This window comes from Plodia interpunctella, chromosome 15 (assembly GCF_027563975.2).
Source record: "Plodia interpunctella isolate USDA-ARS_2022_Savannah chromosome 15, ilPloInte3.2, whole genome shotgun sequence".
Lineage (NCBI taxonomy): Eukaryota > Metazoa > Arthropoda > Insecta > Lepidoptera > Pyralidae > Plodia > Plodia interpunctella.
In genome coordinates, this window is record NC_071308.1 from 9,879,964 (window position 1) to 9,899,014 (window position 19,051).

Consider the following 19,051-nt stretch of genomic DNA (forward strand, 5'->3'; position numbering starts at 1 on the left):
AGTGGGTCCAAAATTTACAAAGACGGGGTAGAAGTAGAGGGACATCAGTGTGCTGCGGAATTCGCTGAGTTTTTCCAATCGGTGTACAGTGCTGCTAGGCCGAAGCTTGACGTGGACGCAGCAATAATGGAAGCGGGTGCTAGAAATGGAGCTGCGCGGGTGCATATCGACCAGCTTCAACTGAGCGATGTGCTCCTGGCCCTCACAAAGCTGAAGCCAAAGCGTTCTGCTGGCCCTGATGGTATTCCAGCTTTTGTCTTTCGCGATTGTCGCATGGTATTGGCTGAACCATTGCTACACATTTACAACCTGTGCTTGGCGGAAGAGGCATTTCCAGATATATGGAAGACAACTCGAGTGGTTCCAGTACCAAAAGGTGGTGCTGCTCATAGCGTGGATGGGTTCAGACCAGTAGCAGTGCTTTCAACACCAGCTAAAGCATTTGATAGCGCATTGCAAACAGCCATATATGATCAGGTAAAGGCGCAGCTGACGGACGCACAGCATGGTTTCCGGCCGGGTCGCAGTACTACCAGTAACTTGCTTTGCTACATGAGGCAACTTACGCTGGTAGTAGATGGTGGGGGGCAGGTGGACGTGGCTTACTTTGATTTTCGGAAGGCGTTCGACACGGTTGATAACGACGTTCTCCTAAAGAAGTTGGCTGGTGTCGGCTGTACTCCACATCTGCTGAAATTTCTAGCCAGTTATTTGAGCGACAGGCAGCAATATGTGGAGTGCGCTGGATTCAGGTCGGACTCGTATTATGTCAGATCAGGAGTAAGCCAAGGCAGCAATCTTGGGCCCTTGGAATTTATCATAATGGTCAACGACCTGCCGGAAGTGCTGGGGGACTCGTCTTGCCTGCTCTTCGCAGACGATCTGAAAATGTATCGATCCATCACGGATGTTAACGATTGTGAGCGTTTCCAGGATGATATAGATAATGTGCTTTCATGGAGCGAAGCCAACAAGCTGAACTTTAATTTATCCAAATGCGTTACCATCACTTTTACTCGAGTTCGTCAACCAATTTATCACGACTATAAAATTGGTGACATGAGTTTAAAGAGGGTCACAGAAGTAAAAGATTTGGGAGTTAAATTCACGGCAGATTTACAGTTTCGGGATCACACTGTTAGCGTCTGTAAGAAAGCTTACAGAAATCTTGGATTTATACATCGTAGGTCCTACGGGTTCAATAACATAAAAGCAATCATCGCTTTGTATAATGCGTTGGTCAGGAGTAACCTCGAATGCAATGCAGTTATATGGGCACCGCATGAAGCAAAATATAGCCTTATGCTGGAGCGCATTCAAAATAAATTTGTTAGATACCTATATTTCAAGAAATATGCGGTGTATCCCTTCTATCCGCTAATGTACCCTACATTATTTATACTGGGTATGGTAGGATATAACGAGTTGCGAGTTCGTAGAGAGTTGCACCTGGTATCCTATATTTTTAAGCTGCTGAGAGGTAGGCTAACAAATAGCCAGGTCTTAGAGTGCGTTTGCTTTTTTGTCCCAAACAGGTACGTGTGGCGTCGCCGTCGCCCGCGTCTGCTGGCCGTGCCGCGCGGGCGCACTAACTTGTTCAACAAGGGGCCGCTTGCACAAGCACTGCTCACACTTAACCAAGTAGCTGACCGAATAGATTTATTTTCCTGTTCACTGGGTGAATTCACTAGAATTGCACTTTTTGTTATTAGTTATACTTAGGACTCAAATGATTTTTAAGTACCTATTTAATTAATGTAATTAAGTTAGTTACGCTATTATAGGCTAATGCTGTAAAAATAGCTGTAAGGGTGGTGAATAAATAAATAAATAAAAAAATAAATAAATGTTCGTTTGTTCATCAATTCCGATGCTCATGCCATACCAATTTGTTTGTTTGCCGTGTTTCTTTTTCTGGAATTGGGAAAGTCAATATCCTGCTCGTACGGTAAAAGAAAACATTGAAAATTATGTCAAAGAATTTATTCAAATGCTATTATATTCGTACATGAAATGAATTCTGCTAGAGTGTACATTTGATTGTAAAGTTAAAGTAGTAAAAATAACTTCATATTCAAAAATCGATTAAAACTTTTTTATTAAATAAGATTATTTTGGAAAATGCTGACATTTAAAAATGTTTCACACACAAATCTTGTTGGCTAAGTAGTATATACAACCAGATCAATTATTTAAAAATGCCCGATGCCTTGCGTTTTCAAAAAAGTTTAATTGATTTAAAAAAAGCTAAATGTATAGATTAGTTCAACACATTTTACATAATTGTATAATTCTAATTCTGAGAATGTAAACAATATTTATATATCTATGATTCTGTTATCGCAATTTCTGGGTTTCGAAGCCCAGGTACTGCTTTCCTATTTCATCACTTCGCACGTTGTAAGACCATTGGGTTGCTTCTTCTTCAAGGATCAGGCAAAAACGGCCATTTGATTGTGCGAAGTAAATATATGACTGCCACAAACGAATCTAGACAAATGCTCTAAACAAAACGCAAACTGAAAATTCACAAACAATTCTAACACAGATCCAAATCAGTTAAACCAAATCCAAAATAAAATATTAAACCAAGGAAATCCTTTCACCAGATAAATATTCCGAGCAACGCAATCGAAACGAATGCAGTAATAATTTCAAGTGCATTACTGGAACACTACATTGTGCAGACTGCTTCCACTGAAATGCAAATATAATGCGGGTACAAAAGGAAAAGAGATTTATATTTTGCGACACTTATCGTCTGAACAATTTCAAAGTGATCTACATCTAACTAATGTCACAAGTTGGAGAAGTTATCTCTCAAACAACTTAGCGTCTAGATTTAACCACAAATGAAATTATATTTTACACATTTAACTTATGTCATAACTAAGTATAATGTTTGGAAACGAAGCGGACAAAATAATGAAAATAAATTCATTTTATTTCAAATTTATTATTACATACAACCTAATAATAATTACTTAGTTAATCAAAGTCGACCAAGAAAATGATTTAATTAAGCACAAGAAAATTGTGATCAAATTACTCACAATGCGAGTTACAATGTAAAATTTTCGAACAATTCACTTTGTCATCATCTACGACTTGTGTCGCCGAACACTGAACCATTCAAAGTTGAGAAATCGCCGATCCTCAGTCAACAATAAATCTGAAGTCATTTTTGTAAATCCCACAAGAACACGGTCTTTTCAAATGCTTTTACTAAAATAAATCGAATCCAGTTTAATTGGCAAAGTTGGTTCGTTCGAGTTCGGGAAAATTAGCGAATTTCGTATAAATTAGGAACCTCAAGTCAAACACGAACGAGTAATATCGGTTATCGCTTAGCGGCCGAAAAGGCGAAAATAAAGGTAACTTAGTTACCAGCGTCGAAAGAGTTATTGAAACTTTTCTAACGTCCGTGATCGCAACTAAAATAAATTGACATTATTACTGGCATGAGATACTGTTTCTTTCATCTACGTGTGGTCCTATTGTATTCTCGGCTGTGGCACTCAAAAGCCCGGGGTACATATAAATCAAAATATTTGGAGAATTGGCTGTAATTTTATGACCTGATGTTAACTCTTTGGGTATGTTATTGATGGATTCGTCAGATCTGCAAAACACAGTTCTTTTAAATGCATAATACACCGTATCTTATTTAAAGCAGCTCAAATATTCATAACATGAAGCTAACCTAGTTTGCAAAGGTCAAACAGCGTCATTTGAACAGCAACTGTGCCTCTAGTGGACGGTATCGACTCTATCGGATACACATTCAGAGTTTGATGGAGTTGCCTTGTTTTGCCATTAGCTGCGACGTCCATTTTATCTGCCGGTCGTATGGTACTTAGAGATAAGGGTATTTTTTCCGTGAATTATATAAAAGAAGTACTTTGTAAAAAGGCATATTACAAGTCTGATGATTATGTGAACGACAATAATGTTTGGCCCAAGCATGGTGCAGTATGTAATTGATTTAAGACATGATTCTGTACGTTTTATATTATATAGTTTTGTATTTGTATTATATACATATTTTTTTGGCAATTTTCAATAATTTTATTGGAAATATTATACATTTTTAATTTATTTATTTAAATTTTGTCATTTTTTTGCTATAGGCTGTAATGATGTGAAGTTGTCCTCTTAATATTTGATATAATATTATGTATAAGACCTACATTAACGTCTTTGGAGAAAAGGCCGCGGTGAAGTTTGTTGCGCTGCTTCTTCTTCACCTGCACTTTGGAAGTCGGCAGTAGACTTAGTTTAAGTATTTGTTTTTACGTCAATAAGTGATGTATATTATCCTATATGGAATAAATAATTCTGAATTTTAATTTTCTTTAATGTAACTTATTCCAATTTATTACAGCAATCGAATTGTCTGTTATCTACATTTATACGCATGTCTAATTTCTGGACACCGAAAAATATATGTAGTTTATACTTACTTAAACATTGAATATTTATAAGCGAATTATGGCAAAACATAGGGGAGCACATACTGGACTGCTATAGGCTGATGATGATGTTGATGATAGCGCTATTTTCCGTTGAATAAGTTTCAACTAATTAAAAAAGAAATTGATTGAGAAAACTGGGGCATAATATATTTCATTGCGGTGAAGTTGGTTACGACGATTCTTACCTGCGCTTTGAAAGTCGGTAGTATATCTTTACCCAGCCTATCGCCGTTAAAATTTCACAAGGCTCGCTACAATTTAGGCAATAAAAGTAAAAAAGACAAATATATGTACTGTTAACAAATAAATTATCCGAGAACAATATCGCAGTGTTTATTCTTCGGCAGCCATTACAATAACAGACGAGCTTTTAACGGTTTTACAGTACATTCATGCGGTCAATAGGGTTGCCACTTTAATCATTCAATCGTTCATTTGAATATTTCTGACGTTATGGTCTATTTGTTTGACCAAAGACCATAATTAGACGACACGAGAACGGTACGTTTTATTAAGTTGGCAACACTTATTTATATTTTGTCTAAATTGTTTGGAAGTTCAAGTTGACAACTGAGTAAATGTATGTAATAAATTAAAATTTGGTAGGTAAACATTGCCGTTAACAAATATTATCAGATCTCTTTTAGCTTCTGTTTTATACCTCTAGTTTGACTATAACTTTAATAATGTTCGAAGCAATACAAGAAAACTGGGAGCCATTATCCCGAACACAAAACAACTAATGCCTTGTCAATGGACTATCTAAATGCACATAAATTATGGGATTACGCGATAGTCGGCGATGCCAAGTGGAAACGTCCTGTTTCTGTGTCGGTATTTATGTACAGGCTACTGACACAGAAGACACAGGTCTACTTTACCCCAGAACAGTTTATTTATTGAAATTGATTCAATATCAACTTCATAATCTTCTACTCCAGTGTGTTATTGCTAATATTGTCGTAATATTTGTATTCAAATCGCCAAGAGGGTTATACAGGTTGGCTTCATACAAGGCAGATTTTCTTACCTCTTAGCACAGTTTCAGTATTATATTATTCATTTTAGACACATCACACTATTTTAGTAAATACAATACAAGGTAGATTTTCAAAAATATGATTTTTTGAAAATCTACCTTGTATTGGGCAAACGGTAAATATAAATCCAGTCGAAATCGCCACTATAAAACACCAATAAGCAAATGTACCCGAAGAAACAATCGAATGCTTTAGATCCAATGCGCAATTACTATGGAATACATTACACTAACTGCAATAGAAGCGGCGGTGGAGATGCAAAGTGAGATCTAACCGTGCCAACTCGTATTTCACGGGTATTTCTTGACTTTGCATTAGCATAATACTTTTTGTCTATAACTACTACTTCGAATTGAAGAAGTTTTATTTATTTGGGCACGCTAATATCAGAAGCTGCCTGTCGTTTAGTTACTAAAGTAGTAGTTACTAAATTGGTCAAAATTAATTTTTACCGTTTGAGTATCAAACACATCTAAAACCAATTATTTTAGTCGTAAAAAACCGAAGCAATCACACAAAAAAAAAGAAACATTTTTCTTCAAATCGGCAAAGATAAGGCCTCAAAAATATTCTGAATAATACTCCAAATGAATTCGGAAGTGTTCGTAGTAAATTAAATTTCAAGTGCGTCCTTTATTTTTGCGCAGAAAAATTTTGCTGGATGATTTCTTGGATATAAAACGGAACAAACTGCTTTCGCGTAATGTCTTCCATGCTTGATGTGACCAAATGCCCGGATTTGGCAGGATATGACCTTTTATTTATTAAAAAAAAATCATGTTGGATGCGAACTATGTGAAGTTTCTGTCTTATTTGAGCCCGCTCCATTCCCTTATATATTATCGGCTATGAAGACTTATCCTGGGATCGGTTTAAATAAACCTATTTATTAAGATTCTGGTGTAGCTTTGCGACCGTTGGTGTTGCTTTACTACCTCCTTAGTTCCGATTTTTTTCAACCGTATTCAGTAATTCGTTTTACCAAAGTCAAATCCATTTATGAAAGGCTCTGAGAAATTTTCATGTCAAATTTTAATATTTCTCAAAACTACAATCATTTCAAAATTAACTTCAATATTCAAAGTCCCGAAATTACCTATTAGTTGGTTGCCCTACCTCACAAAACTAATAAGCCTCCCCAAAATTAAAACTAATTTTATGGCGAATCGCTTGGGAAGCAGACTTAACTCATTTTCCCGAACTCATAAAGACCGTTAAATATGACTGCTTAATATTACTTAATAGCAATCTTACGGTAATTTTCTTTCACAAACACTCTTTAAGAAGTTTTTGGGGAAGGAATAAAATCGCCTTTTAAAAAGGGATCAAGGGAGCAAGGGAGCTTGTGTATAGTATTATCCCGTAGTTTTGTGTTTGTAATTCCATAGAAACTTCAAAGATTTTTACATCAAGTTAATTTTGTCGAAATCGAAATTGTTCAAAAACAATATCTTCAAGCTTTTCACGTTAAATTTTCACTGATATAGTATTATTTGTATTTATCAAAGCTACAAACAACTAGCATTTGAAAACGACCACTGCTAAGAAGAAATACTAAAAGAAACCTATTTCAACAGACGAACAAACTTTTATGCGATCGTAAAGAACTCTTTGAAATCTGATAATTTTTAGTACTCGCATACAATTAAAGTTATCTAGATGTACTTATTTCCGAATTGAATTATTATATTTGAATTGAAACTTGGCGCGATTGGCTAGTAATAGTAGCGTAGGTACCAGTGATTCGGTTAAAGGCGATAAAACAAGGACGTTTCTTGAAAATGATGCTCATTAATTAATTCTGGTCAAAAACAAAACAAATATAAAGACGGATGAAAAGGTAAAAAAAATGTAAACGAGCTTTAAAAATGTGAGTCATATTAATTTAGTTCATTTATTTATTGAAACTTTTTGTACAATAGGCAGATTTAAATCTAAGATGAAAGTGTCATACTTATTCTAGGACATTCATATTTTATGACACGTTTGGTAGGTAGGACCTGTACAATTTTCGAGTTATTTTATTATATATACGTTGAAAAATCGTGAACGACCGTAAATTAAAAAATTAAGCTTTAAATCTTCGTGAATTCGAATTCCACTGAAAGTTTCAAGTGGCAGTTAGGAGTAAAAAAAGCACATGCAAATTCTGGAGAGTAAAGAAATTCTCCATGAAATATGAGTTGGCACGGCGTGATCGCACTTTGCATTTCCAATGCTAGCTTCTATTGCAGTTAGTGTAATGTATTCCATAGTAATTGCGCATTGAATCTAAACCAGTCGATTGTTACTTCAAGTGTGCTATCGATTTCGCTCAATGGAGTTGTAATGTTACTAGTTGAACTGAGTAGTTTTGCCGTAGGGAAGGAGATGGCACACAATAGCTGATAAATATAAGAAATGTATGATTTATATTCAATCAGTTTGACTCACTGTATTATGGTAAAGTGGATTTAAATTATAGTAAAAAAAGTCCATTGAAGGAGTCTAAACTTCAAATATACAGACAAGTAGTATGGCGAGATATCTTTCTTACGAACTAGTAATTACTGCTACTCGTCACTCTTTATTCTACCGATGTACCCCAGGCTTAACAGTTATCAGTACTTATAAGTAAAGAAAGGGCAATAGTATAATTATTACCCGACAAATTTTAAAAAGCAGCCTATTAAATCCCACTAATAATTGCGCACTTTTCTCAATTTCCCACGTGAGAGAAGCCCCGGCGCGCAGTAAGTCACCGACTAAAACTTAAAGCCGAAGACAGAGGAGCGTGGAGTATCTAAAGCCGATATCTCCAGTATTACGGCACCAAGTGTCACCCATTTGTCCCCACTATCTGCTTAACGGCCACACGACAGAAACACTGAATTTGAAATAAGTAAGCACATAGAAGTAGCTATCATAAAAAAGGGGTATACTCCTGGCCTAGAATTAGATCTGTAGATATGGTGCCATGGTGAGGGCATGAGATCCATTACCTTGGCATGGGTGGATTTCAGATAGGCGGCTGGTCGTAAAAATCTTAAAAAATATTGGGTTTTATTTTTATTTTTTCGCAAACCCCATCTAACTAGGGATAACCAACCATATTGGCCCGCCCATAGAAGCGACGGTGGTTCTTTCGTCCAAATTATTCAGTATGACAATTAGCTCCGAAAATTTATGTGCATATTCAAAATTAATATAAACGTACGATATTGAAAAATATGAAATTTCAATTTCAAAAATTTCAAATCAATTTAGCGTGTAAGGTGTTGACCAAATTCCCTTGCGGATTACATCAAATAGTGATTTAACGCTTTTTAGACATTTCTATTGTTATTGTATTTCGAATTCTCACACTTATCTTCATCACTGCGTTTATGCGCTCCGGGCGGTTCATATTTTCAGTGCTTAAAGTGCATCTTTTATAGCCCCTACCGAGGACGCTAAAATGACGACGTTATTAGTTATAAAAATGTTGTTACTAACCTTTAGTGAAATTTAGTTGCTAACAGATTAATGTGCTGATCAAACGGACAACACTCAACGGCCCACACTACCAAGCAAGCAAACAGGTATGCTGTCAATTTTATGGGAAGTGGTCACCGTAGCCTATGGAAGTCTACGGTCCTCTGTCACACACGCGTTGCCTGCTTAGTGGCCTTAATTTATGCCACAGTACCCACCCTATAATTACACTGCCTCTCGATTCAAATAGGAACACAACAAACAATACAAGCACTGCTGTAGTAGTCATCATCAAGCATTTGTTCTTGTCGGTGGAGCCGCCTCCATTTATACATCTATACTCTGCCATCGATTTTACCTCCCTACACGACACTACCCCCGCCTTCTCCTTCAACTGATCCATGAATGCCCTTCGTGGCTTTCATAAAATTGTCGTCTCGTATATGGTACAAGAGAGTAACAAACTACTACAAATAAAAACGTTGTTTAATTCACTTCTATGAATCTTACAAATGGCTTCTATCTGATAGAGTTTAATATTTGATATTTATATATGTGTCTTGAGAACAAGGTCTTGGCACCAGCTTCATTCTCTGGTCCCTAATAGCTTCAACTTGCCAAGCAATTGTAACCTTATCATATTGTTTGTACCGCATTTGTGGTGTTATTCAGGATTTATGAGTTTGAATGATGTATATGTGGGCCAAATTACAGCAACGAGTATTGATAAAAATCTGTGAAAATCTCCGTACATTGCAGGATCTTTCTTGCTCTAATAAAAAGCTCACAGCTCAAGATATCTTTATAATTATAATTAAAATATATTTTACTGTTACATCACTCACATGGGCATGAGCCTTGGATCCCGACGCTATATGGCTGAGCACTGAGAACGAGAAACCTAGTTGTAGCCGCATTTCCGAGCTTTACTTTAGACGTGCACAGATATACCTAATATTGTGGCAATGTTTATGAGCCACATATCAATTAACACGATAAACTGATTTTTCAATTTAGGTTTCTAACATAATTGACTATATTTGTCACAAAAATTTTGGTATTTCTAAATTCTAACGGAACAAAATTTCACTTACACTGTGACCTTGTTGTTTATTTATAAAACCAGGGCCGAAACCTGCCATTTCTTCATCCCTCCTAGTCGTTAGCTATTACGAGATTAAATCTGCTTTCCTTAAAGTCATATCTTAAAATATGCAAACAGAATAGCGATACCAAGGGTTGATACGTTTGAGGGAGGGCGGTGGGAGGGTGGGGTGACATTTTTTCCATGGTTCCGAAACAGGACGCCATTCGAATGCAGTAACAATAATCGTTACCATAGCGGACGTCGCCTGACGGTCCTGGCTAAAGATATAACACCTCTGGATACGGCATGTCAACAAATAAAGCAATTATATATTTCTAGAGCCTTTTTTTTGTTAAAATGGTTGTAAATTGACGTGAAATAATTTTTTACGCTGACCCTGGACTTTCCGGCATCACAGCCCCTCAATGCAACCAGGGATACGTGAAAATGGAGATAAAACGGCTTGTAAATATCATGACAAAACAACTATCAGTAACTTATGGAATTCACATGTTTTTTTAGAATCCTTACGGTGTCGACTTTATTATTCAAATTTAAAGCTATCTTCATTGAGTGTTTTTTTTTTATTTTTACATTTATCTCATCATCGCTCAGTTATAAAAATTGACGATTTTTGAATTTACCCATAATTTCTTTAATATAATATTTCTTCAATGTATACGATAAAATTTAGACAATAACGTTAGCAGTGTAAAAGTAATTTTTAACTGAGTCGAAATCGATCTCTGTGCAGATGATGTCGTTTATCACGATCCAAATTTTAATTCACATTTAGTATCAAAAAGCGACATGCCATGACATTGTTATTGAGCTGTTCCGTAGGGGTTTGTGCTCCAAAAATTTTTCATGATATTCATTTACAGATATGTTTTTCGCTCACATCCAGAATTATGAAGCAGCGGCGCGACATCATTACTCGCAGTTACTGCATTGGAGCTTGCAGTTATCTGATCATTGTTCTGTTCGCAGAGTATTCCAAATACTCTTGTTTCTAACTCGTATTGACATTTTATTTCGAGAGGTCAGCGTCAAATTGCGCTTGAAACTACTTTCTTATTGTAGTCTAGAAATAAGTATTTAAATAAAATGTTTTTATTTTATCTACGTTTTGCTTTCTGAATAAGCATGAGCCCTTTTTGTTATCACAAAAAAATTGGAAATTTTACTTTGACGTCAAATATGAGCTATCAAGACTTATCAGTCCTACTACAAAATCAATTTTGTAACTTTTTGTTTATCTATGTACAAAATTAAACAATGTCTAATGTTATGTTCTTCTACATATTAAAGCACGACTTTAACTACGCATTAAACAAATTTGAAACGTTCGCGTCAGTTCGCGTTCTGAAGTATAAAAGTACGTGCGCGTTGAACACTCGTATTAAGCAATTAACTAACGCATTTCTTGGTCTCGACGCAAGCCACTGCGTCAAAGGTCAAGGTCAGAGATACATTGGAATTGGATATTCACTTGAATTATAAGACAGTAATTCAAAATATTTATTCTGCATAAAATGAGTAATTTTAGTAAACGCAGTGTCCATGGCGATCGTCCAACAGTCGCATGAGATAGGGACCACTGTGTTCACTGATTACAACGGTCGCGTGGCGCTGATAACTGAGGGGTGTGCCAAATGCACTGTGGTTGTTTTGATATCAACATTCTGCGATAAAAAAAAATGCTATTATGTAAATAATTCGTATTTATGTACTGTTATAATTTTATTTAAGGAAAATGTTGTACCGACCGACCGACCGTAAGTTTATAATTTATATGTGTACCACATGTGATTTTAATTTTTTTGACAATTAAAAGTACTAGTATGTCCTAGTAAAAACTAAGATTTTCACCTGTGAGGAAGATTTCACCATAGTTCTTACCTGGAAAAAGAAAAATATATTAGTCCAAATATTTCTTGTTGATTCCGTTCAAAGAGGGTCTATATTAGACTTGGAAAAAAATACGATTTATCTTCGGAGCGCCCACAACCCACTTACAAAGCTAATTCTCTCTTTGCCTGATGAATCGCTTTGATTCCGCCAAAAGTCTGATTGTAATTTCTTATAGGATTGGTGAAATTTTAATAACTAATGAAGCAATCATCTTGCTTTGAATCAGGGTCTGAATCAGAAGTCTCTATGCAATGAAAGGTCAAATGTTTGAATTATAGAAGGAATGATGGTGTTGTGGGCACTCAAAGAGCGCGTCGTTTATAAAATGAAAACAACATTGTCTTATAAAATAAAGTCGGAAATGTGCCCGTGGGGTATCCACGCCGGTGAAACCGTGGGTAACAACTAGTTTATTATAAAAATGAGGAACTACAGTAATAGTCGATATACAGAGCTCTCGGATTATTTTTATCGTAAAGTACTCAAAATTTTCTCTCTCATATTTTTCGTAATATAACTAACATTTTATAATTTATATAAATAAATAACATTCAGTCATACCATTAAATAGTTAGGTATTTCGTCTCCCTTTGTGTCTCAAATAGACACAACGCTTCATAGAATTAAATCAAGGTGTCAAGTCTGTCACAAGCTGAATGCGATTTACGAGACCTTGTTAGAATTGTATGGCCGGGAGGAATGTTGACCTAATTACTAATGTGCAATTGAAACTATGAGTACATGCTATTACATGTGTTGTATGAACTGTAGGTTGAAATGCATAATTGAAATAAAGCCATAGGTTTTTTTTCGCACTTTTCGCGTGAAATCTAAATTTCCTTCCCATTCTCGCGTATTCCAGGATAAGTAAGTACATTCGGATCTGCAATGTCGCAAAGCCCGCGGGATCTGCCCTTGGGAATGCTAATGTCGCCTGTTAACTGCTAAGGCTACGCGTCCCTCATTATCCTCGTACGATATACATGGAGGGATATGTTGCGGTTCAATTATATAAGTAGATCGGACCACACATTTAATATCTAATAATCATAATTGATCGAGTCTCAAACATTTTATATTTAAAACAATGGATGTCTTCAACTCACTTGCTATTTTATCACACGATACGAATCACGGAACTCAACGTGCCGTCAAATGCGGTCACAGTAACTTTGTGCATATGGTCGTGATAGTTTGTAGCTAATTTCCCGGCTGTGTCGCAACATTCGTAATAGATTTCCAAGTCGGTGACTAACACAACTGCAATGTGTAGTCGAGGAGCTGCAATACATGTCATAACTTGCAGTTCGCGTTACGTTTGTGTCCGTAGAGTAATAAATACGTAGATCTCACTTCGCTCTGTATATTGAATAATATAAGAATAAAGTAGCAGTAGTATGACGTCAGGCAGGCGGCCGTAAAATCTAGTCAAGTCTTCAAAAATATAGTTTATTTTTTGCACTGAAAGAAGAGAAGAAGGGCTTCGCAGGCCCACAGCCCCGGAACACGCGTAGATTAGATAGACTAGATAGATTTTCAATCCTGTTCAAATGAAATTATACAAGTTGTTCGCCACTAACTTAGATCTCGCGAACACAATAAATTTTGATGAGTTTTTTTTACTAAATTATGAATATTTCAATTGTATTTTTGCCCCAAGTCGAATTCATATCTCAATCACAACATGGCTCAAAATGCATTCTAAGTAACGTATAGTATGGTAATGGTAAAAAAATCTTCTTTACCTTTTTCCCACTCATGTGAGGTTGGCACATTAAGTTAACTCCTTCCATTTAGTTCCATGCCATTTCATTTAACACACGGATAGACTGTGAGGATAAAGGTAACTTTATTTTCAATGTTGATACACAGCTAGAGCACGAATGGCGTAGATAAATAGTATACATAGAGTTTATTATAGCCTGTCAATACTTTTATCCTAAAATTTCCGCAGGAGCAAAGGCCCGAGATGGAATGAAATAAGTCTCATTCGATGCCAAACTTCCAATTACCACATGAACGAATGCACGTCGACAACAGACTCTGCAACACTGCAAACTACACAATTAACTAAAGGCGTGAATCTGAAATGTGGTACTGTTAAATGGGGGAAACACTGGAAATGAACACTGGCAGCACTATTGCTGCAGCCTCATTATAACTTGAATTGATTTTAGGCCTTTGTCGTCAATATTCAATAATATTCTATTTTGTGAGCAATTTGAATTTGTGTCATTTTCATATTTTGTTGATGAAAATATTATATTCAATTTAATAATGAGTCAAACCAAAAGCGACTTGTTTATATATCTAATTAGGTAGGTACATTCATGTGCTCTAGTTAATATTTAGTTAATAGGTAGAAATTAAGATACTGAAATACATTATAAAAGAGCATTTCTATAAAACAATTGCATTCGAAAATATGTATGGTAAAATATAAACTTAGAATAAAATTTAAACACTAGATAATACATATATTATAAAATAAACTTCTGTCAATATCAAATATATCAAAGTGCGATATTGACAAAACTTTTTTATGAATCAGAGGGAATGAGAGTTTCGATGAGAACTGGAACGAAAAAGCAAACGACAGAAATGAGCGGAGGAAATTGCACAAGTCATTTTCCCAGCAGAATTTAAAGGTCTACACTTCAAATCACTTCGATTTATAAGTTGTCAGTTGATAAAAAACAATAGTTTCTTTTGAATTTTGCGACACTCGGAATCGTGGAGTCAAAGAAGAAATGTACATTGTCGCAGAAGTGTATTGTCGCGATGAAGCGGCGGCGACGGCGAGGCGAGCTTAGTCTGACAAAGAAATATAATGAATAAAGCAGTAGAAGTGTTTGCATGTCACTTTGTCACCGTCCATATATATATGAAGTCCGAAAGAAAGCATTCCCACAAACCATTTGAAACCAATTTTCATTCAAATTTTAAAAGTATAATGAACAATATCTAATAACTTAATTTTTATTTTTATTAATTTTCATTACGTTAATATTGTTTATTGTAGTATTATTGTTAATTTCGTGAAAAGTTTCAATGCATCTCTTGATGTTTACTCATTGCTTGAAGTTTACGTGTAAAATAATTGACGAACGATTTTGATTCCATTATTAGAGACGTAGTAATAAAAATAGGCTGTAAAAAAGTACTGTTTCATATTTACACTTATTTTTCGCTAAGCGCTAAGCATTTCTATATAATGGTTATATTCCAACTTCCGTGGTCTGACTTGTATTGTCTGACGAATTTGGCACGCCATTCACTGCGGTGTCGTGAGCTATCATCTACAAATGCTGGAGAATCGAGACTTCTTATTCTTTGTGCAATAAAATACACTGGGATAATATACTTATTGCTCGAAGTATTCTGCATCAGACTAATAATACAAATGGGAGAGTTTGGTTTATACCACTATTTTCACCTGGGTGATGATTATTAAATTCTACATTCATGTATTTTAGTTCTTTTAATACTACAAAGTAGGCAGTGAGTGGTAACCGCAACCAATGGACGCCTGCAACACCAGGGGTATTACAGGCGCACTTTGTGGCCTAGGGTCTACTGCCACAGCACCCTACCTGCCTCTCGCACCCTCAAACTAGAACAACAATGCAAGCTGTATGATGGCAGAAATATGAGAGTGAGATACCCATGCAGACTTGTACCTAGGTCTACATCTGGTAAATATGGATGTTTGTTACTGAATCACGCATAATTTTCTGTATGAATTTACATGAAGTTTGGAACTTTCATGGAACTGACAGAATAGAACCTATTTATGCCAGAATCCAAGCGGAAGCGCAGCCCAGGACATTGTACGTGTAACTCATAACAATAAAGAGTACGTTAATTTTAGTAATTATCATTGAGTGGTACACTTCACGTTAGTCTTTCTGTACGCGATAAACTCCTACCTGACGGATTTTTGTACGGCTTTCACCAAAAGTTAAATTCCTGAGGAAGATTTCCGGTGAAGTCTGGACGGGCCCTTAGTTTACTCACCACGTCAGAGTTTCGCTACGACATTACCAGTCGATAAGAAGAAGTATATATTTATCTCATATACATATATTTAAACTAGCGACCCGCCACGGCTTCGTTCGGGGAAAAATTATAATAAAAAGTGGCCTATGTCACTCCTGAAGATTTCGTCTATCTCTGTGCCAAATTTTATCAAAATCGGCACAGTCGTTACAAACAAAAAAGAAACAAAAATACAAATCTTTTCTCTCTATAATATTAGTATGGATATGCCGATTGACACATATTATTGTCAAGTTCCGTCGCGGCTTCACTGACGTATGTGCGAAAATGAAAAATGGCGCGTTTGTCGTGCGCTGAAGGGTGAAATTGCTTGTTAGGGGCTGGTCCTTTGATGTTTTTCATAATGTGAAGAAGAACTGAATTTGTTACTTGATTTTAGCCTTTATTGCAGACAATATTAGAAGTGCTTAGTAGTACTACAAATTCAATCTTCAATTTCAATCGACTCTTTACTCTATTAATATTGCCTTGACTAGACAATGATAGACCGAAATTCGTAGCTATCTCTAAGTTGAATCAAAAAATCTCACTCATATTTGGACAAAACACTCGAATAAAGATCCTAACACTATTAGTGTAAAACTCAGACATTTTTTAAATACTATTTCGCTATTTCGTCTTGCTCAGCTAAAAGCATCTAAATTCAAAATCAAGAATAGCGCAATCATCACTACACTCACAGAAAGCGAAGACCTTTGCAGTGTTCAAACGTCGTCAGCAAAATCGCGGACACTGGATAAAATTTAAAAACCGAACAACATTGGACACTTCAAAGCCCCCATTTGTCGGCGTCACATGTCATCGGCGACCGCAACGAGCGTTTTTGACACGACCAAATTGTCGTTGTCACTTTTGCCGATACCACGCCGCTGTACGGACGGCTTCTCCATTTGGCCGGGTAAAATGATATTTCCGAATAGAATGATGATTTCGGGTTTGCCCTGTCTATCTAACTGTCTGTGTGTCTAACTTCAAGCATGAAGTTAGATGAGATTGTATTTTCGGGTTTCGCGCGTATTGTGTTTCAACGCTACGATATGACGACTAGACATTAGTTAGCTCATATATGGAGCACCCGTTTCAACATCATGGACCAACTATAGTTGGTCCATGATGTTGTTTCACTATAGTGAAGGAACCTGTGCAGCTACAGTGAAATGCCCACTGATTTTACGTAAAAGGGCGGGGCTTATTTAAACCGCTTCCCCGCTCCATCTTCTTCAGTCTCGCATATCATCACAAAAACTTTAGTCTATGACTTTTCTATTTGACTTTTGTTCCAGCCTATAATAGAAGCAAATACATAAAAATAATCAATTATTATTATTATTAGTTTTTAATAAAACATAACCATGTTTTATGAAACGAAATGCCTACATACGGAAGGCAAAATAAAAGTTCCATTAAACTTCCATTTACACAAAATTAAACGTAATCTTTGTGATACATTGTATATATCTGAAACACAGTCCTAAACTGATTATAATGATGGCAAAGTATGGCTAAGTTCCTTCTAATGACCGAATAATACGCAGTATTACAAGGCAGCATGACATGACACATTATCGCCTTTTGATTACACAGTTCTAACGCTTGAATTTCTAATTAAAGATGTTCTTGTGGTACGAGGCGAATGTGGGTCATATGGTTTTGGCATCTGATAGCTATTAATCGCTCTTTCTTTATTTTTGTAACAGATTTAACTCAAGATTATATTTCATTTTAATAAAAATAATGATATTAATCGCAGCATGTACAGAAGTGCTATTTCAAAGCGGGTAAAAAGGCGTTGTAATAGAATATGAGTATCTGATGTAACAGAATATGAGTATCTGTCTGCATAGTTTTTATTATGGATACTTTAGCGCATAAGCGTCATGTAAGTAATGTTGAAAACTATACAAATTCGCCCGTACGAACGAGGGCAACGTTAAACGTCGCATTTTTTCACATTGTTTAATAAATCGCTACATCACCATCGTTTGTCAGGATTGCAAAGTCACATAATAAAGTACAGCCTTTTGGCAAATAGCATGTAATATCAACCTATCGCTTCGTTGATATGATGTAGACGTTTAGTGGTGACTTGAAGAAAAACGAGTCAGTATAATATGAAACTATATAAATAATATTTTATTATTTTAAATTGCTATGAAACGGCATAAAATAGGCTTTTTAATTTGCAAAAATATGAAATATATCATCTTGTTTAATATCATTTTACTATAAATTGAACTTTTAGTATGTAGTACTTATTTACTTATGTAGCGTTGTCGATTTTATTATTACTTCTAAAATGATTTCATAGATTTTCTTTCATAATATTTTATCAGACTTCGGCCGCCATCTTGAAATCTGTTTTTGACATTGCTAGACTAACCAAACATCCCTCACAATAAAAAAAATATTACAAAACTCGGATTTACAAATTGAAATGGGAAAGAGAATCTTCAAAGAGCTAAGCAGCTGACAATCCGCGACACTTGACTGAGTGTCGGAGAGTGGACACGAGTGTCGGACACGGGCACAATGACACTCGAGGACAATGCGTGGGCGGTCGGTCGCTTTTGTTTCTTTTAAACCGCTGGAAAATTTCGTTTTATATATAAAAAAGGTTAGAAATATCATCATTTATATATTTTGTAGTTTAGACCTAAGGAGAATGGGCCATAACCAGATCATGACGCGGGCGTAATGAAATCCAAAAATATAATATAATGATATTATATTTTTGGTCACCCATCAAATGATGGATCATAGCGGAAGTGATTTAACCGTCAATATCGCAGGCCGAGCGCGCTAACCACTGCACCACCGCGCTCGTCCTGACAAAAATACCCAAGAAATGCTGGCTTTATTCATCAAGGAAGAATGATGACGCTTAACAATATGTGCCAATGGTCTTACAACTAGGGATGATGACGATCATGCAAATAGAAGACGAAAATGTAGGAAAACTGACCTTGAGCTCCGACGCTCAACGGCTAAGGAAGATAACGTGAGTACGCTCAGATGAGAGAGTA

At 35.9% G+C, this 19,051-nt stretch overlaps 1 protein-coding gene across 6 annotated transcripts in view; it reads right to left on the reverse strand.

Annotated features, from left to right (window-relative positions):
- The window catches only part of LOC128675763 (protein sidekick-1-like), a 196,381-nt gene that overhangs the window by 48,405 nt on the left and 128,925 nt on the right, over positions 1-19,051 (reverse strand). The window lies entirely within an intron of this gene.